The following is a 22161-nucleotide window of genomic DNA, read 5'->3' as shown; positions in this document are numbered from 1 at the left end:
GAACAATTACAAGATCATCCGAAAAGACTGCACCGTCCAAACAGGAGAAGGAATCGCCATCGTCCATAAGAACTCCATCAAAATCACGACCAGCTCCGATGATAACCTTGCAAACGCCGAACACCTTCACTTCCAGATCCACACCGACCCTAGGACCACACTCAGAGGCTCCCTCATCTACAGACCTCCAGGAACCCGTAAACAATTCAGCGAAGACATCACTGACTTCATCAGTCCACATGCCCTCGCCTCCGAGAATTACATTCTACTAGGAGACCTCAACTTCCACCTGGAAAAGAAAAACGACAACAGCACCACCACCCTTCTTGACAACCTGACCAATCTCGGGCTCAAACAACTTGTTGACAACCCCACCCATGTAGCCGGACACATGCTCGACCCAATCTTCACCTCGAGCAAACGCATCTCCTTCGACCGCACCACAGCTCTCCATTGGACGGACCACAGCTGCGTTCACTTCAGCTACAAAACCACCTCGACCCACAACCCCCCACAACCTATTCCCCGAAGAAAATGGAACAAAATCACCACCGACCAACTCCTCTCATCGCTCAACCAAAACCCACCCGTCCCCTCATCGGACCCAAACCAAGCTACCATCAAATTCATGAAGAAACCCACAGCAGACCCCTCTGAACTTAAAAACTACCGCCCCATCTCGCTCCTCCCATTCCCTGCCAAAGTCATTGAGAAAGCCGTCAACAGTCAGCTCGCCACCTTCCTCGAATCCAACAAATCCCTCGACCCCTCACAGTCCGGCTTCTGAGCCAAACACAGCACAGAGACCGCCCTCATCGCAACAACAGACGACATCCGAACACTACTGGACAACGGAGAAACAGTGGCCCTCATTCTACTCGACCTCTCCGCCGCCTTCGACACTGTCTGTCACAGCACCCTCATACAACGCCTCAGCAACATCGGCATAAATGGAAAAGCCTTGGACTGGATCATCTCGTTCCTAGCTGGGAGAACTCAGAGAGTCCGACTTCCCCCTTTCAAATCAAAGGCCACCGAAGTCATCTGCGGTGTACCACAAGGATCATCACTCAGTCCCACCCTCTTCAACGTTTACATGAGTCCACTCGCCTCCATCGCGCGTCAACACAACCTTAACATCATCTCCTACGCTGACGACACCCAGCTGATCCTTTCCCTCACCAAAGACCCCAAGACCGCCAAAACCAATCTTCACGAAGGCATGAAAGAAGTAGCCGTATGGATGAAACACAGCCGCCTAAAACTTAACTCAGACAAAACGGAAGTGCTCATCCTAGGATCATCCCCCTCTGCCTGGGACGACTCATGGTGGCCCTCGGATCTGGGCTCAGCACCCATACCCACAGACCACGCACGCAACCTTGGCTTTATCCTAGACTCCTCACTCTCGATGACCAAACAAGTCAACGCCGTCTCATCCTCCTGTTTCAACGTACTCCGTATGCTCAAAAAAATCTTCCACTGGATCCCCACCGAGACAAGAAAGACCGTCACCCACGCACTGGTTACGAGTCGACTAGACTACGGAAACACCCTCTACGCCGGAATGACAGCCAAATTACAGAAAAAACTCCAACGCATCCAAAACGCATCAGCGAGACTCATCTTGGACATCCCTCGCCAAGATCACATTACCGACCACCTGAAAGACCTCCACTGGCTTCCCGTCAACAAAAGAATAACATTCCGTCTCCTCACCCACGCACACAAGGCCCTCTACAAACTAGGGCCCGAATGCCTCAACACTCGACTATCCTTCTACACACCCTCCCGCCAACTAAGATCCTCCAGTCAAGGCCTCGCCGCAGTTCCGCGTATCCAAAGATCCACCATGGGAGGTAGATCCTTCTCCTACTTGCCAGCCAAGACCTGGAACTCTCTCCCCACTCACCTCCGCCTTACACAGAACCACATCTCCTTCAGAAAAGAACTTAAAACCTGGATATTTGATAAACAATGATCCCCCCCGCCCCCCGAAGCGCCTTGAGACCCTATGGGTGAGTAGTGCGCTATATAAATTCTTGAACTTGAACTTGAACTTGAACTAAAGTTAAGGCTCGACCCGATAGTTCTAACGCTGTGACCGTCCTGCCTAGCTCAGAAGCGGTCGCTCCCCACTCTGCTCCCTGCTGATAGAATTGGTATCGTAGCGCTTCTGCCAGACTAATCATTGCCTTTATTCGAATTGCGTACTGCTCGCTCTGCTCACTGTAATTCATTATTGTGCCTGATGACATCGACATCGTAGCGCTATAGTGATAGAGTTCTCTGCATTAATTTTTCAACTGTGCACTGCTCGCTTTGCCTGCTTCAAACTATCTGTGCCTGATTGTACCGGTGCCACTGCCCATTTAATAGCGAATCCAGGTTGTGCCCCAATCTCGTCCTGTTTCTCTTTTCGGCTTGCTGCCATTTTGTTGTTTGTTGTTGTGCCTCCCAGCCCGGCTCTCCACCCCGCTCCCGCCTCCCAGCTGCTCCTCCCTCCCACTAAAGTTAAGGCTCGACCCGATAGTTCTAACGCTGTGACCGTCCTGCCTAGCTCAGAAGCGGTCGCTCCCCACGCTGCTCCCTGCTGATAGAATTGGTATTGTAGCGCTTCTGCCAGACTAATCATTGCCTTTATTCGAATTGCGCACTGCTCGCTCTGCTCACTGTAATTAATTATTGTGCCTGATGATATCGACATCGTAGCGCTATAGTGATAGAGTGCTCTGCTTTAATTTTACAACTGTGCACTGCTCGCTTTGCCTGCTTCAAACTATCTGTGCCTGATTGTACCGGTGCCACTGCCCATTTAATAGCGAATCCAGGTTGTGCCCCAATCTCGTCCTGTTTCTCTTTTGGGCTTGCTGCCACTTTGTTGTTTGTTGTTGTGCCTCCCAGCCCGGCTCTCCACCCCGCTCCCGCCTCCCAGCTGCTCCTCCCTCGCCCCTCCCCCCTCCACTATCCACATATGACCGATGCATCTGCACGCAGCGTCCACGCGCAGCGGACGCGCCCCATGTGCGCCGAAGGTGCGTCACAGGTAAGCCCGTCTACGCCCGTCCGCGCCTGGACCGCGCCCAGCGCCAGACCCCCTGGCCCCCGCAAAATCCACTCCACCCGCATAACGTACAACTCCACAACCCTCTCAGCCCTTAACCCCAGCCGACCACCTAACTGCTACCAAGCTGCCCCAGGACACACACATGGACCCTTCACCTGCCACTCCTGCAAGTTCGACTGCATCAGGACCCACACCAAATCCACTAACTCCAAACAGAGCTCCAACACTAACCACCTGAATTGCATCCTGCTCAACACCCGCTCAGTCCACAGACACGCCATTGACCTTTGGAACCTACTCGACACTACATCGCCGGACGTCGCCTTCCTTACAGAAACCTGGATGAACGCCTCATCAGCGCCCGACATCGCCATAGCCATCCCGGACGGCTACAAGATCATCCGAAAGGACCGCACCAACCAGACAGGAGGAGGCATCGCCATCGTCCACAAGAACACCATCCGCATCACGACCAGCTCCGACGACACCCTCACAGTCGCCGAACACCTTCACTTCCAGATCCACACCGACCCCAAGACCACACTCAGAGGCACCCTCATCTACAGGCCACCTGGACCCCGCACTCAATTCAGCGAAGACATCACTGACTTCATCAGCCCACACGCCCTCCCCTCCGAGGACTACATTCTACTGGGAGACCTCCACTTCCACCTGGAAAAGAAAAACAACAGCAACACCACCACCCTTCTGGACAACCTGGCCAACCTCGGACTCAAACAACTTGTTGATACCCCCACCCACTATGCCGGGCACACGCTCGACCCAATCTTCACCTCCAGCAAGCACATCTCCTTCAACCATACCACAGCTCTCCATTGGATGGACCACAGCTGCGTACACTTCAACTACAAAAAGACCTCGACCCACAACCTCCCACAACCAATTCTCCAAAGAAACTGGAACAAAATCACCACCGAACAACTCTTCACATCGCTCCACCAAAACCCTCCCACCAATTCATCGGACCCAAACCAAGCAGCCACCAACCTCACACAATGGATCACCCACAGCGCCAACGAACTAGCACCCTTGAAAAACCACCAAATCATGCAAGGTAGCAAAAAAGCCCCCTGGTTCAACGATGACCTTAAGAAATCCAAGAAGCTCTGTCGTACCCTCGAGAAAGCCTGGCGAAAAAACCCAACCACTGACAACCTGACCACCTTCAAGAACGCCACCCGCAAACACCACCAACTGATCCGATCTACCAAGAAATCAGCATTCAAAGATCGACTTGACAACAACGCCCACAACAGCAAGGAACTTTCAACATCGTCAAAGAATTTACCAACCCCACCGCCGGAACCAACGATATCACTCCCTCCCAAGACCTCTGCAACTCCCTAGCCTCATTCTTCCACAACAAAATCACCGACATGCATAACAGCTTTGAAAACCAGTCCGAAGACCAGTCCACCCCACCCACCTCCGAACCAAAACCCCCCTCTAACAACCTTTGCGCCTGGAACCCAATCACCACTGAAGATACCATCCGCCTGATGAACTCCATCCACTCAGGATCGCCTACCGACCCATGTCCCCACCACATTTTCAACAAAGCAGACTCCATCATCGCTCCCCATCTCCGAGACGTCATCAACTGCTCCCTCAACTCGGCTACCTTCCCGGAAAGTTGGAAACATGCCGAACTCAGCGCCCTTCTGAAGAAACCCACAGCAGACCCCACTGAACTCAAGAACTACCGCCCCATCTCGCTCCTCCCATTCCCTGCCAAAGTCATTGAGAAAGCCGTCAACAGTCAGCTCGCCACCTTCCTCGAATCCAACAAATCCCTCGACCCCTCACAGTCCGGCTTCTGAGCCAAACACAGCACAGAGACCGCCCTCATCGCAGCAACAGACGACATTCGAACACTACTGGACAACGGAGAAACAGTTGCCCTCATCCTACTTGACCTCTCCGCAGCCTTCGACACCGTCTGTCATAGCACCCTCATACAACGCCTCAGCAACATCGAAATACAAGGAAAAGCACTGGACTGGATCATCTCGTTCCTCGCCGGAAGAACCCGGAGAGTCCGCCTCCCCCCTTTTAGATCAGAGGCCACCGAAGTCATCTGCGGCGTACCACAAGGATCATCACTCAGTCCCACCCTCTTCAACGTATACATGAGTCCCCTCGCATCCATCGCGCACCAACACAACCTCAACATCATCTCCTACGCAGACGACACCCAGCTGATCCTCTCCCTCACCAAAGACCCAAACTCCGCCTAAAACCAACTTACACGAAGGAATGAAAGATGCAGCCGATTAGATGAAGAACAGCCGTTTAAAACTGAACTCGGCCAAAACGGAAGTCCTCATCTTAGGCTCATCCCCCTCTGCTTGGGACGACTCATGATGGCCACCGGCCCTGGGAACCGCACCCATACCTACGGACCATGCGCGCAACCTGGGTTTCATCCTAGACTCCTCCCTCTCGATGACCAGACAAGTCAACGCCGTCTCTTCATCATGCTTCAACATCCTACGCATGCTCAAAAAAATCTTCCGTTGGATCCCCGCCGAAACAAGAAAAACGGTCACCCACACACTTGTCACAAGCCGACTGGATTACGGTAACACCCTTTACGCCGGAACCACAGCCAAACTACAGAAAAAACTCCAACGCATCCAAAACGCCTCAGCCAGACTCATACTAGACATCCCCCGCCAAGCTCACATTTCTGGTCACCTGAAAGACCTCCACTGGCTCCCCGTCAACAAGAGAATAACGTTCCGTCTCCTCACCCACGCACACAAAGCCCTCTACGACCTAGGAACCGAATGCCTCAACACGCGCCTGTCCTTTTACACCCCCACCCGCCAACTACGATCGTCCAATCAAGCCCTCGCCGCAATTCCGCGCATCCATAGATCCACCATGGGGGGAAGATCCTTCTCCTACTTAGCGGCCAAAACCTGGAACTCTCTCCCCACCCACCTCCGCCTTACATAGAACCACCTCTCCTTCAGAAAGCAACTAAAAACCTGGATATTCGATAAGTAAAGTACCCCCCTCCCTCAAGCGCCTTGAGACCCCCCTGGGTGAGTAGGGCGCTATATACATTTTAAACTTGAAACTTGAATGTAGCACACAAAAACCCCTTGCAAAATTAGGAATCGCAAATTTTGCAATTCCTTATTTTTCAATTGCATTTAAGTAATCGCAAATTGCGATTTCCTTAATGCAATGTAAGAAGCACATAAGAAAGTGTTATTTGGCCTCAAGGAATCGCAAATTACCACCAACTTCAAGTTGGTGGTAATTTGCGATTTCACTTATAAATGCACAATTTTGCGTTTTTTAAAGTGCCATGTGGCGCACATACATGCCCTCAGTGCATGTATGTTTGCCACATGTGCACACATGCACATTTCAGGGTGTCCTTTTGACCTGGCACCCTTGAAATTGCATTCTCAATTTGCGATTCTCTATTTACTAATCGCAAATTGACAGGCCCATTCATTCCAATGGGCCTCTTAGCCCATAGGAATGAATGGGAAGGTATTCCTTATTTGCGAATCTCAATTTGCGATTCGCAATTAAGGAATATGTTATATTCGCAAAATTATTAGCAAATCCCACATACATTGCATTTTGCGATTCTCTAATTGCGATTCGCTGAAAATCGCAAATTGAGAATCGCAAAACTCTATTTTCATACATATGGCCCTAGAGCTTTTCCTTAAATGCCAACACACATGCTCAAAATATCTCACACGTCCACATTCTGCATTCTCTGTTCACAGCGGGACAACCCACATGCAATGCTATATGCACACTATTACCGCACCTATAAAATGCTTCACCTCTCTCTGTTCTATCAGATCTCCTACTCCCGCAAAGTTGTTCACTCATGTTCCACTTGTGGTGGATGTATCAGCAAGACGGTCCTACGCACATTTGACCACACACACATCCTCAACACCATCCACATGTATGCTAGTGCTTTTTACAGTAGACATTCACTTCTTGGACTGTTCCAATGCTTTTGCAGTAGAAATGGCATCCTATAACTTAGGATCTCCCATGACCCATAATCACTCTTGAGTTTTCCTATTTTTAACATGTACAATGATCTGGTCCTGGGTAATTTTTATCTGTGATGGGACCAAAATTGCAATTCATAGATAGTACGCTCAGCGCAGTCAAAAATTCTTCATGCGATTCCCCTTCTTTTTGCGCTCTAGTGTAAAATTTGAACCTGTTCAAGGCAATGTTAGTGGTTGGTTTAAATCAGAGTCCCATGCACCGGACCGCTAACTTCCATGCTGCACCGTGCTCATGCCAACTATGGCTTTCATGTAGGTGAAAAATTCTTCCTTCCAAAGTACCCATGGGATGGGAGATTCTCCCTTGCTTTGCAAAAAAATGTAGGCGGCGGATCGCACTACATAGCTTCTATATCCAATTAGGCAACAGCAATATAGCACCTAAAAGTTATAACGACAGGTAACTAAAACTCTCAGCCCCTTGGAAAAGTGAAGTCTATGGACAAAGGTGAGAATAATATCTGAATATCCAACTATACACTTCTCCAGAAATTGTCCGACACAAGCGCATGAACAATAGCCCCAAAGGTACTGACCACAACAACTGCTTTTGACCTCCTGCCGAAACTGCAATATCTCATAATCGCCAGTCATAATATTCACAACACAACTGCCTCTGAGCCAGTATTCTGTATATTTCCCAAAACAAAATTAACCACCATGCAGCGTGATGGCGAAGCCCGCTATGCGGCAGCATGGCAAGTAACGTGACAACCCTACTTCTCCCTGCATCATGCCCACATACAGCAGCTTGCACCCCAGTGTTCCATAAATAATGAAGGTCCAACTTCCAAACAGCGAAAAGGTTTCAAAGATCAAATTTTCCAGTCACGATGATGAGACAGCTTCTAGCTGGTGGTTTGGTTCTGACATGCAAAACCTTCCAGAGAGCTGTGTTGACAGCTGGCTCCAGAACCCATTTGAGGCTTCAGGTCAGTATCAAATTCAAACGTCAACACCATGTTTATCTCCCAAAATATCCCCCCCAAAAATGTGGCTGATATGAACACCAGAAACAATGTCTTTCAACACCCAGTACTCTCAGGGAATCTCCTCTGTGTAATGATTGCCAAACCGACAATCCAACAAACAAAAAATAGAAAATTTGTGGGTAAGCGAGGTACTCCACTGCTGTGCTGCATGCGATGACAGGATACCTCCTCTAACTCGTTGCCATAGTTGCAGAGATCAATCCAAATATGTAGAAATGCACATTTATTGTCACCAGCATAGCACAGCGTCCCGCAAGCAACACAGCTACAGATCCAACTGCGGTGCGGACTGGTGTGCCATGATCAACATTCTCTTGGTACACAGAATGCACTAAAAAACAAAACATAGCACTGGCAGGGTGCGGCGATGTGGCTAGCGCAAGGTAAGTGGTTTTGTTTATAGTTTTTAATTTAATTTTACCTATTCCATCCTGTCAACTGACCTCTTCCTCCCCACCCTGCCCTGCCCCAGCGCCTCACCGCTCTTACCTGTGCCGGCCACCACTGGCTATTTCTAAGATTAAAGGATCAAATTTAAGAGCCTTCCAGAAATCTGCAGCCTCCTTGTCTAAAGAATGGCTGAAATTCTAGGAGCCCGTTAGCAATAATGTACAAATGTTCACTGACTATTGAATGCTTCCATTGCTCAGGGTAATTGTAAAATGTTATTCTGGAAAAGTTAGAAAAATGGGGTAATGTTTCTAATGAAACCAATTATTCATATTGGGGATTGGTGCCATGTCACTCTTTCAAGGAGGAATTAAATTGTCAAGACCCAGAAATAGGTAAACAGAAGAGGCTTGATTGTCACTGAAGGACTCAACTAAGTTGAGATAAATATAATTTGTACACTTGTCATTATTGGAGGAGAAATTCATCAGCTTACAAGTCACCATTAAGCATGGGCGTAAAATCCGTTCCGCTCGCGGATTTTGCGGATTTTTGGCAAATTCGCAATCCGCGAACTCTCGCGAACTTGCCGAAAATTCGTAAAATCCGTGCGAAGCGGATTTTTTGCTTGGTCGCACTTGCCAACTAGAATACTATACAATTTGGCGGGAGTAAACACTTGCGAACACGTAGATGCGGCGGGCAGCGACAATCTCGCAATTGCGAGATTGCAAAATTTGCAATTTCGCACAAGAAATCCACCAGCAGGCAGCATAAATCTTGAAAATTATGATTTTTATCAGAATGACTCCTCAGGTTGACATTTGCCTGCACTTTTTTTTGGAAAGGAGTCGATTTTGGGGGGGGGGGGTGGGAGGAAGGAAGTGCCCCACAGTCTCCAACTTCCTGTTCCTGTCCAGCAGGCTCCTCCCAGTGCTTTCTTCTTGTGCTGGTCACTTTGATTTGGATCTTGACCTGGAAGGATTACTTTTTGTGGATGCTGCTGGATATTTGGATTTTTGCAAAACTGAAAGCACTCAGCAGGTGCAAAAGTTCAATCTTATCATTAGTAACCATTCCCTGTAGTGCTTCCTGAGGGGCCCCTTCAGAGTTCAGTTGCCTACTTGCAACTATTCTATGACCCTGCTCTGACCCTCACAGCAGGCTCAGAGAATAGCTACAAGTATACAACAAAGTCCTGTTAAAAAAATTACACTGCAACAGAAAGCAATTTCAGGAAGGAAGCAGGTGCCAGCCTGGACGTTCAAATTCAGTGACACATTAATCAGCCCCTAATTCATTCATGTCAGTTGAGGCAGGGCAGGTGTGCTTTTCCCCCCATAATCTACAGTGATGGACTAGAGGGTGGCATGGGTGAGCCAGAGGGTGTCATAGATGAGCCAGAGGGTGGCAGTGGTGAAACAGAGGGTGGCAGTGGTGAAACAGAGGGTGCTGTGATGAACCAGACGTAGAAACAACATGGTCGCGACCGTTGCTACCCGACAAGTAAGTTCGCGTTTGCGAACTGGTAAAAAAACCTTGCAAAATGGCAGAAACTCTTGCGAACACAAAAAAAAAGGAATCCGCAAAATTCGCGAGAGTTCGCGGATTTTGCGGATTGCGAATCCGTAAATACGCAATTTCACGGATTGCCAATTCGCAAAATCCGCCCATGCTTAGTCACCATCAGCTTACAGAGCTTCCTATTTTGGTCTTTTTGGTCAAGCAAACAAGTTATGTGATTGGGTGTGGATTTTAAGCGATGATCTTGTGAAATCTTTGGATTAAAGTCTCTGTGCCTGATTTAAAGTTTGGCGGAGAGGGTACTCCATCACAACTGTGACAGAGTACCGTCTCAATACAAAATATTCAAATTTCTTTTTGGGCTAAATTCATAAAACCCAGTTACTAAGCTGAGACATAACAAACATTCATTTAAATCAGTTAAAGTGCATTAAGATCAGTTGAGCTTAGCCTAAGTTTTCTCATGAATCTTACGGCTGCTGCGAGGAAGCTGGCAACATTAAAAATTTCCCACACATTTGGTAAAAGCTGCAAATATAGTAGTGCTGGCTTCGCCTGAAGAAAGCCTTTGTTAGCTAGGATAGGGAGGATAAAACGCTTCCTGATGAAGGTAAAGTGCTTATAGAGAAGGATAAAGTGCATCGGGTCCTGGGTGGAGGCATCATCACATGAGCAAACCCCCAATTCCTCCACCCTTTTCCAATCTGGTGACTCTGCAAACAATAAATGGACTTGGTTCAACCTAAATCTGGTCAATAAAAATCGATGATTTGGGTTTGTAACAATAACCAGATAGGGTTCAATAGTCAAGACGGTTTTCCGCAGTTGATGGGCTCTTACCGTTTGTTTAACCAACTCCCTATCCTCTCTGGCTGAGTTAGCCATTAAAATATACGAATCCTTCACCCATTTGATGTCCCCCTTCGACAGTTTCTCGGGTGAATTATATAGCTCAGGGCGACCCAGTGACACTGACATGTTATACACATATTTAAGCCATGGGATATGATTCCCATGGTCAAGGGCTAAACAATCTTTAAAGATTTCCTGGTTTAGTCCCAATTCTGGGATCAGCCATGTCGAGATCCATTTTAGAAGGGGTGCCATGGTGATCTGATCTTCCACAAATCTGGCACCACACTCCTGATGGACTATATAACCGGCTGTCGAGTGTGGGACACATAAAAGTTTTCTAAGAAACTTGTCCTCCACAACCTGTATTGATTTCACATTCCTGATTCCCCAAATGTCAGCACCGTATATTGCGAGGAAGACGCATTTTGCGCTGTATATTTTCAGGAGGGCTTGCATGGGTCTTGCCCCCAACTTACGAGCAAAGCCCAGGACGGCAGCAGTTGATCTTGCCATGATATTGCTTTTAGCTATAATTTGTGGAGACCAAGTGCCTTGATCATCAAATATGACTCCTAAGTACGGAAAGGTAGAGACCTTAGACAGCACATTTCCATCGCAATGAAAGGTTTTATCTCTTGTGGACTTTCGGCCAATTTTCATTATATGTGATTTTGTGAAATTAACACTAAGGTCCAATGACTTCATAAAAGCCGCAAAGGAATTTAAAAGCGATTGTAGTCCCACTGCAGTTCTTGCTAGGAGAGCGGCGTCATCCGCATAAAGTAGTGCCAGGACCTGCATCTCTTTATATAGGCCTTTACTTTGTATGCACTGGTGACAATATTCGTGTAGTTAAGGCATTTTCATAGTGCTCTGTAATGTGAGAAGTGAGTGCTTGCACACTTGTATAAAACTGTGGGATGCCGTGCATGCATGGTGCAGAAGCATGGTATGAGGAGATGGTACGGCCAGGTTTACCCTGCTGTGTCGTACAAGAGCTCGAAGTCAAACACGATAAGACATATAAACTATTCAATTTCTATGTAGGTTATTTTTGAATGAGATAAAGCTAAGCTTAGCTTTTGGAGATAATATGGTGGTGGTTTGTTCAAGGTCCCAATGAGGTTGGTGACCTCTCAGTGGTCCTGTACGCATCAGTAGAGAGTGCACCGCAAATGAACATTAGAAAAAGCAGAAATCATGATGGTGTCACAGAGTTTTAATAGAATGAGCATGCTGCGGGAGCCCATATTTGTGATTCTAGGTCAGTATGATGCAGGAGGGCATGTGTGTGATTTAGTCCACCATACTGTGTGAGCTCTTCACTGTGATTATGGGTTTGCAGGCTGAGAAGTCCATGTCTGTGATTGCAGGTCTGAATGATGTGGGAGGCCCCGTGATTGTAGGTCCGCATGCCTCAGGAATTCATGTCTGTGATTCTAAGTCAGCATGCTGCGGAAGGCCATGTCTGTGATTCTAGGCCAGCATGTTGCAAGAGCCCATGTCTGTGCTTCCAGGCCTGTATGCTGCGTGAGCCCATGCCTGTGATTCTAGGTTCACATGCTGTGGAAGGCCATGCCTTTGATTCTAGGTTCACATGCTGTGGAAGACCATGCCTGTGATTCTAGGCCACCATACCGCGGGAGGCCTATCTGTTTTCTAGGTCGCATGCTGTGTGAGCTCATGTCTATTATTCTAGGCCATGTCTGAGAATCTAAGCCTGCATGCTACAGAAGGCCATGTCGGTAATTCTAGGTATGCATGCTGCAGGAGGCCATGTCTGTGATTCCAGGTGTGCAAGATGCGGGAGGCCATGTCTGTGATTCTAGGTCTGCATGCCTCAGGAATTCATGTCTGTGATTCTAGGCCGTAGAACAACAATAGGGCAACCCAATAGTCCTAAGGAACTGGGTATAATCAATAACAGATCAACAAGTGTTCCTAAAGGAATAATTTAACACTATTTATAATTTGAAACTTGTCACAATAGTGAGCATGAAATCACAATACTCAAGAGACAATTCTATCAAAAATATTTTTCTTTTTATGTATCAATTTTTCAGAACATATACTTTTTTATATATTGTATAGATATTGTTCCACATTTCCATTCATGTACGGCAACAAAAATAGTACTGCTATTCAGTTTTTCTCAGCATGTGCAGTACGTTTTGACATTTTTTAAACGTTATATGGGCAGTATTTACAAATCAACCATATATATACATTAATTTACAACTTTATACATATTTGAAATTCATTCAGTGATGGCAATATATACAAAAAAGCGTAAATAGCGTCGACGTTTCGGTCTCACATAGTCATTCCACGAGTCCATCATCAGGACATGCGTTGCACCATGAATCTAAAACAATATAAGTATAATCAATAGTATATCTACAATCTCTTGAGAACATGATATAAGCCGTCTGCATACATATATATCGATGTGACACATTGGTGTAGGAGAGAGTATTGGGTTTGTTGACACTATTGGTGTGGTGATGGTCTATAGATATGTATATATTTGAGCATTGGCTATGGCACCGGTTTAAAAGTGAGCAGACGGCTTATATCATGTTCTCAAGAGATTGTAGAAAAACTGAATAGCAGTACTATTTGTGTTGCCGTACATGAATGGATATGTGGAACAATATCTATACAATATATAAAAAAGTATATGTTCTGAAAAATTGATACATCAAAAGAAAAATATTTTTGATAGAATTGTCTCTTGAGTATTGTGATTTCATGCTCACTATTGTGACAAGTTTCAAATTATAAATAGTGTTAAATTATTCCTTTAGGAACACTTGTTGATCTGTTATTGTGTTTTTGATTCTAGGCCAGCATGCTGCCGTAGGCCATGTCTGTGATTCTAGCTCCGCATGCCCGAAGGCTGCCGTGAGGCCATGACTGCGATTCTAGGTCTGCATGCTGCTGGACGACATGTCTGTGATTCTAAGTCCATGTGCTGTGGGAGCCCATGTCTGTTCAAGTCCACCTGGTGCAAAAGCCCATGTCTGTGATTCTAGGTCTGCATGCTCTGGGCTGCCATGTCAATGAATTTAAGACTGCATTATGTGGAAGACCAGGTCTGTTATTCTAGAAATTCATGCTGTAGCAGCTCATGTCAGTGATTCTAGGTCTGCATGCTGCGGGAGTCCATGTCTACGATTCAAGGTCTGCATGCTGCGGGAGTCCATGTCTATAATTCTAGGTCTTCATGCCATTGGAGGCCATGCCTGTGATTCTAGGTTGGCATGCTGTGGAAGTGCATATCTGTGATTCTAGGTCCACTTGCTGCAGGAGGCCATGTCTGTGAGTTTAGAGTTGCAGGGTGTGGGACCCATGTTTGTTACTCCTGGAGTGCATGATATGGAAGGCCATATCTGTGATTCTAATGCTGCATTCTGTGGTAGCTCAAGTCTGTTGTTCAAGGTCCACATGCTGCAAGAGTCCATGTCTGTATTACGAGGTCCAAATGGTGTGAAAGGCCATCCCTGTGATTCTAGGTATGCATGCTGTGAGAGGCCATGCCTGTGATTCTAGGTCTGCCTGCCGCAAGAGGCCATGTCTGTGATTCTAGGTCTGCTTGCTGCGGGAGGCCTTTCCTGTGATTCTAGGTCTGCCTGCCGCAAGAGGTCATGTCTGTGATTCTAGGTCTGCTTGCCGTGGGAGGCCTTGCCTGTGATTCTAGGTCTGCAAGCTATGGGAGGTCATGCCTGTGATTCTAGGTCTGCCTGCCGCAAGAGGCCATGTCTGTGATTCTAGGTCTGCTTGCCGTGGGAGGCCTTGCCTGTGATTCTAGATCTGCAGGCTGTGGGGGCCCATGTCTGTTACTCTTGGAGTGCATGCTATGAAAGGCCGTGTCTGTGATTCTAGGAATGCATTGTCGTGTAGTTCCTATAGAAAATATACAGGATCTGTGTGTTCAGACAACATAGACTGTAGGATTGGTGTCAGACGAACTCTGATCACCCCCACCGGGTATGCTGGCCCTTTTTGTACCAACTATCTCACAGTGCCACTAGGATCTCCTCTTACCAAGTGAAGAATAGCTCTTGGCAACCATCGAACTTGACAACCCTGATCCCTCAGGATGGTGGAAACAATACACTACCTTTCGCTCAGTCACTTGTGCTTACTTAGTTTGTCTCAGAGAGCTACACCAAATAAAATAGACTGGGAATTTTCAATAAGCATTTATTGAACAGTTGTTATTCTGGTGTAAAATAGATGTGCTGCGAAAACCGTAAGACAGTATAAGATATATATCAGTAACAGTACTATAAAGGTAAAAGGATGGTATAGTTCTACCATCTCATTATAATCATGAATACATTCAAGTATATAAAACAGGGGGGGCGCTAGAGGGCGCGCTTGCGGAATGGCTGCCTGAACCCGCAGCTCCCGCTCCTTGGTCAGTGATCCTACTTAGATCCTTCGCCACGGGGTGCCACATCGATCCCAGACGACCGGATTCTGCACCGGAGGGGTGCCCTCTGCACTCGTTCCAAGTTTGGAATGCCTGCGAGCCCTGCCGCCGAAGTTACAGGCTGCTGACGAATGCCCGGCACTTGCTCTGGAGCTGCTTGAGGCGGACACACGGGCACTGTTTATACGCGAGCCCGAGGCCTGCCACGAGGCCCCCAGGCCGCACCGAGACCTCGCCTTCCTGATCCTTGCTGGGTCGACGGGCGGAGGGGGCTGTGAAGGTAGGCGGCCGCTACGGACACTCGCCTTGGGTCTCCCCCCCCCTCTCCCCCCAGCCGTCACCTTGCTGGTTTTTGTGAGGAGACTACTACTGTTGTGACGCCTGCTGCCACGGCTCCTCAAGACCGCCACACCTGCCGGCCATAGCGCTGCGGACCCGGACTTGCGCGGCGCTGTCCGCCGGGACTTTCGACCAGGGGCTGCGGTTGCCCCCTGATGTGCAGAGTCCCGCTGTCGCCACCCGCAGCACCCGCGTGGGGAGCGCTGTGCACAATTGGGAGCCGGGTGTGTTGGGGGCCATACACACGCGACACAGCCACCATTCCGAGTGGCGCCGACCAGTGAGTCGTGATGCCCCGCCGCTGTGCTGGCAATCTGCTCCCTTGGATCTGACCCTGCAGCCAGCCCTGCATGCCGGTACTTTGACCCATATATTGCCTGGCGTCCACGCAGCGAGTGCATGATCTTACAGCCGGTTGCCCAGGCCTGGACATACTGCCATTACTACTGAGCGGTTGGTCACCACGCAGCGCCACTGTTGAGCACGACCATATTGCGATACCTAGACACGCACCAAGCCCGACACCTACCTGCCTGCTGCTGGCTGGTACTTACCTGCAGTGTGCTGCCATCCCTCGGCTTCGGCGTCTCACCTAACTCCGGTCACTGCCATGGGGCGACCTGAGACTCGCCAGCCGAAGCTGAGCTTCGATAACACCCGCAAGAACGCCACGTCGACACAGATGAACCCGGGACCCAGCCAACCGCCTCCGCAGCCTGCACCACCTTCTGCTCCTGCTGCGGACCTTACCAGCCTGATACAGGAGATGCGTCAAGGCTTCGCCACCGTAGTGGAGAAGGTAGATGGCGTCACGGCTCGACTGGACGCCCTGGTTCACAAGGTGGATCGCCATGAGGAGCGCCTCACAACTGCGGAACAGAGAATCTCTGACAACACCGATGCCGCCACGGCCCACACGACGCAGCTGGCAAGAATGGACAATCTCCTCCGCATCATAGCGGCAAAGAACGAGGACTTGGAAGCGCGCAGCCGCCGGAATAACATTCGCATTACCAATGTGCCGGAGTCCACTGCCACGGGCAGGATGGAGTTATATGTGGAGAAATTGCTCAAGGGCTCAATTGGAGAGGAAGCTTTCTCGTCCCAGTTCATCGTGGAGAGGGCCCACCGCTCCCTGGCACCCATACCCCAGCCTGGCCTGCCACCGAGACCTATAATCGCTCGACTTCTGAATTATCGCGATCGCGATACGGCCCTCAGAGCTGCCCGGACTCAGAAATCACTGCGGTATGAAGGCATTACATTCTCCATTTATCCCGACTTCACGCCGATGGTTCAAGATGAAAGGCGCAAGTTTCTTCCAGTGAAAAAAAAACTGCGGGAAGCCCAAATAGACTATGCCCTCTTATATCCTGCGAAGCTTAGAGTTACCCACCAAGGCAAACAGCGTTTCTTCACCAACCCGCAAAAAGCTGAGGACTTCCTGAAGACGATCCGAAGAGCACGCAGGGACGACCATGTGCCTGCGGACGAACAGGAGAATGCTGATCTACCTCCAGAGCACCATGAAGACTGATGGACCTATCGTACTTTGAACTGCATGAGCATCATACCGACCTACAAGCTGGCAACGGCTCACCACCTGTGGGCTGGGTAGATACAGAAGCGGCGAACTGTCTGGACCTTGCACCCCAGTGGTAACGTATACCAAGGACCACTCTTTCGGCCCTAGACTCCACCGAGGGCGGTACAGTTCTGGAGCTATGGGCCGGATAGTGGCAGTGCGTACTTTCTGATGTACCCCTATCGGGTGTTCCCCATTGACTTATTGTTTCTTTGGCTGTTTGCCACATCACAGTTGGGGGGGGGGATAGGGGGGGGGTCACGTTAGGGGGATCCATGGCTACTGGCATGTTTGGGATGCTGGGGTGGGTGGGGGGGTGTTAGATTTTGTGAGGTTGCAACTGCATAGGCTGTGTATTTATTTGCTAACTTGGTGTGTGGTTTGGGCCTGCGGAGGCGGATGTGGACTCAAGTTTTGGCCCCTTTGGGCATTACCGCCTCTACTGTCACTATGTCCATGGCTGCTATGAACACAACTGCGCGACTGACATGTTTGTCTTGGAACGTCCGAGGGATGAACGATGCCAAAAAATGCAGGAATGTTATTGCCTACTTAAACAGACATCATGTACAGATTGCCATGCTGCAGGAGACGCATATGCCCATGGGTAGGGTCCCATCTTTTGCATTGAAATGGGCTGGTGCCCGCGTTTTTTCCTCCTATTCGTCTTATGCGAGGGGTGTGGCGATTCTCGTTGCCCGTGGCGTACCTTTCCACCGCTTTGGGGAGGAGATGGACGGGGAGGGGCGGTATGTTTTGCTATGGGGTAGGGTGGGACATGACACCTATTTATTTGTCTCAATGTATGCGCCGAATGTTGACTCACCTGCCTTTTTTTCCACACTGTGGGGTAGAATTGTCTCCATTGGGGCGCGACACATCGTCTGGGGTGGTGATTTTAATCTGGCGCTGGCGCCCCACCTTGACAGAGCTGATGGTGTCAGCTCCTACAAGCCTCGTGCCAGGGAAGCTTTGGAGGGTGTGGTAGAGGAGGGTGGACTGTTCGATGCCTGGAGACACCTACATCCCATAGGTCGAGAGGGCACACATTTCACGTCTCACACTGGGACATGGGCGCGCTTAGATTACTTTCTGGTCACCCGAGATGTTACCAGGGGACTATTAGGAGTTGACCACTTGCCCAGAACCTACTCAGACCACAGCCCTGTTAGGTTGCAGTTCCAGACCCCTGGGTGGGACAGTCCGAGACCACAGTGGAGGTTAGGCCCCGATGTGCTCCTTGACGATCTCTTCCGCACTGAGTTGGGAGAGGAGATCAGAGATTTCTTCCCTAGGAACAAGGGCTCGGTCGAGTCGGTTGAGCACATATGGGAGGCTTTCAAGGTCACTATCAGGGGGTTCTGCATTTCCAAAAGCCACGGGGTACTACGAGATATCTTGCGTACCATCACCACACTGGAGGGGGAGCTGCGGGACCTAGAGCTACAAATGGCGGCGGATACTGACCCACGCCTACAGGTAACCTTTAGGGAGACATTGTCCAAATACGAGGAAGAGGCTGCCAGGGAAGCGAAGTACAGGGGCAAACACTGGGTGGCCCGGAGATATTGTGAGGGGGATAGGCCTGGAAAAGTACTAGCTGCACTCACACGTGTACCACGAGAACACAACACTATATTAGAACTTACCAATGCGACTGGTGCCACCATTAGAGACTCAGATGCGATACTCACTGCTTTCACAGCACACTACTCGACATTATACACATCCACAGCAGAGGCGGACGCACCATATGCCGAATACCTAAACGACGTAGCACTTTGCTGGCTTAGCGACGGGGATAGGGAGTTCCTAGCAGCGCCTTTCGAGCTGGACGAGGTTCGTGAGGCCATCATGTCCCTCAAAAATGGTAAGGCTCCGGGGCTTGATGGCATTCCGGCCGAGTTTTACAAAGCCTATATCGATACAATGGCACCAGTGCTAAGTGAAGTCTTTACCGAATCCCTAACTGATGGGAGACTACCCTGCTCTATGCGCGAGGTAGTTATCACCTCCCTCCTGAAGCCGGATAAGGAGCCCACCTCCTGTGACTCCTACCGTCCACTTTCCCTTCTAAACTGCGACGTCAAGATCCTAGCCAAGATTCTAGCTACACGTCTCTCGCTGCTCATGACCAGAATTGTCCTACCCGACCAATCTGGATTTGTGGCGGGCAGATCCACGTCCCATAATCTCCGCACCCTTTTCTCCCTGCTCCGCACGATCCACCCTGACGTCCCAGTGGCGGCGGTGTTCCTAGACGCCACCAAGGCGTTCGACTCTGTCGAATGGCCCTACCTCTTCTCGGTCTTGGCCAGTATGGGGTTCCCTAAACTGTTCTTGGCCTGGGTGCGCCTCCTATACACGGACCCTACGGCAAGAGTACTAATAAATGGAACACTGTCACAACCCATCTACCTTACAAGAGGCACCTGTCAGGGATGCCCGCTCTCGCCTCTACTATTTGCCATTGCGGTCGAGCCTCTGGCCTGTCGCCTGCGTCAATTACACCGAGCAGGAGCGATACAATGCCTGCAGCGGCAAATCGATGTGTCCCTCTATGCAGATGACATCACGCTGTACGTTAAATACCCGTCCCTACACCTCAATCCCCTGCTTCGTGAATTCGTCCTTTTCGGCGGGCTGTCTGGTGTTCACATCAATTGGTCCAAATCGCAATTCTTTCCTCTTACTGACGCGGTGCACGACTTCCCCCTAGATTATCCACTGGTATGGTGCCGAGATGATCTTCGCTATTTGGGGATCCGTATCGCTCGGGACAGGGATGAGACACTCCGATCTAACTATGGAATAGCCATGACCAAATTGACTGCCTCTGTCGATAGGTGGATCACGTTGCCACTCTCCATGGCTGGAAGGGCCTCCCTCATAAAAATGGTGATACTGCCCCGCTTCCTGTACCTTTTCCTAAATATCCCCTATTACCCTGGTGCCTTCTTCTTCAAGACACTCCGCACAGAACTGCGCAGACTCTTTTGGGGTGGCAAATCTCCCCGATTAAAGTGGTCAACGCTGACCCTTCCCTATGACCAGGGAGGGTTCGATGTCCCCGATTTTGAAACATACTATTTGAGTGCACAGGCGCATTTTGCCTATCACTGGATGGCTCCCACTCCCTTCATGCCACATATAGCGGTGGAAGACTGGATAGTACACCCGCTCCCGCTGAATGGCCTGCTGCACTGTCCCGAGACTTCCATCGACACTGCAGATACCTCGGTATCCTGCACATTGGATGCATGGCGCCGCATCGCTCGGCGATTATTGTGCGTACTGCCCTACTCCCCCGGGCTACCGCTTACCTATCACCCGCGGCTTTCCTTGTTGTCGGAGCTGGGGTTCCAGCGGCTATGTGACAAGCTTCTTATCACCCGCTGGGGAGATCTGTTCCAAGACGGTCATTTTAAATCGGCTGACCTTTTCTTCAAAACGCACGAACATACACCCCTTGAACTATTTTACTATGTTCGGCTGCGAGCCGGGATGCGGGACATCCTACCCGATTACCCTGATGAGCCGGCGACCCTGCCGCCACTACACTTCCTTCTAGGGTCACAGGATGGGTCCCATTTGGTCGCTGGGCTCTACCGCCAAATCCGAAGCGCTGCCCCATTGCAAGCCTCTGCTGCCCGCCTGCACTGGTCTGCGGAGCTTGGACTGGAGCTTTCGGACGATCAGTGGAAACACTGCTGTGCATTAACCTCCCGCATTTCTGCCAGTTGCAGATTAAAAATTATACATTACAGATTTCTTCAGAGAATATATTACACGCCGGTCCGGAAGCATAGATTTGGGCTGGCCGATAATGATCGCTGTGAGCGTTGTCGTGCAGAACATGCTGATTTTCTTCACCTGGCGTGGTCCTGCCCCCAGATTGCAGACTACTGGCGACAGGTCCTCGAAGCCGTTGCGGAGATGGTAGACGAGGAAATTCCTGCAGACCCACTGGTAGCCGTCCTCGGATACACCAAGCAGTTGCCCAGAGAATACAGAAAATTCATTGACATGGCGTTGCTTCTGGCCAAGCGGCGTGTTGCTTGCCGTTGGAGTAGGGGCAGAGCGCCCAAGTTCAAGGACTGGCTGACTGACTTAACATACTGCCAGGACCAACATACCACCTTTGCTGAACTGCTGCCTCTTTCGTGCCGACCCAGGGACGTTTGGGATCCACTGGTACACTACTTGCTTAAGCGCTCAAACGACGATGTGCAGTCGGATGACGAGCCTGCCACTCCCCAGCGCCACTGACATTCTTCCCATGCATGTCCTGTGATCTTGGAACGGCTTCGCAGACTCCCCTCATTGGACATAGGTCACTGCCCCTGTAGATTCCCCGTAGAGTGAGCTGCCCTGCCTGGGCGGAGTGCCCTCTCTCCCCTGTCCGTGCCTACACGTCCCCATCGCCACCACGCCGCGGGATCGCCTCCTCTGGCGAGCTGTGTCCTTCGTGCCCCATGGCTTCTAAAACTGACACCCCATGAACACCAATGGCCCTTGAGAATGAGCACTGGACACATCACTACCCACACCGCGCCTCCTGTTGAGACCACCAAAATACACCATTGACACACATTTCCACTACGCAGTCATGCACCACCTCTTAGTTGTAACCTGGTTGGGGAGTTTCTTGGTTCCTGTTAAGCAATCTACAAAACAGCAGTGAGAGCCTTCTCTCGCTCAAAAAAGCCTGTTCGACTGCTGCTCATCCTAGCTTGGCCTACGTCGTCGGACGCAGAGGTTATGATGTTTCAAATTTTAATATGCCGTCGGGCCCCCGGGATGCCGACAAACAGGCTGTGTATTGCATTTCCTCTTTCGCTGCCGGCCTCCGGGTTGTAGGCGATCCAAGCTGTGTATTTTACTATGCCTTT

Source organism: Lissotriton helveticus, chromosome 2_1 (assembly GCF_964261635.1).
Source record: "Lissotriton helveticus chromosome 2_1, aLisHel1.1, whole genome shotgun sequence".
Taxonomy (NCBI): Eukaryota; Metazoa; Chordata; class Amphibia; order Caudata; family Salamandridae; genus Lissotriton; species Lissotriton helveticus.
This window is presented reverse-complemented; position numbering follows the sequence as displayed.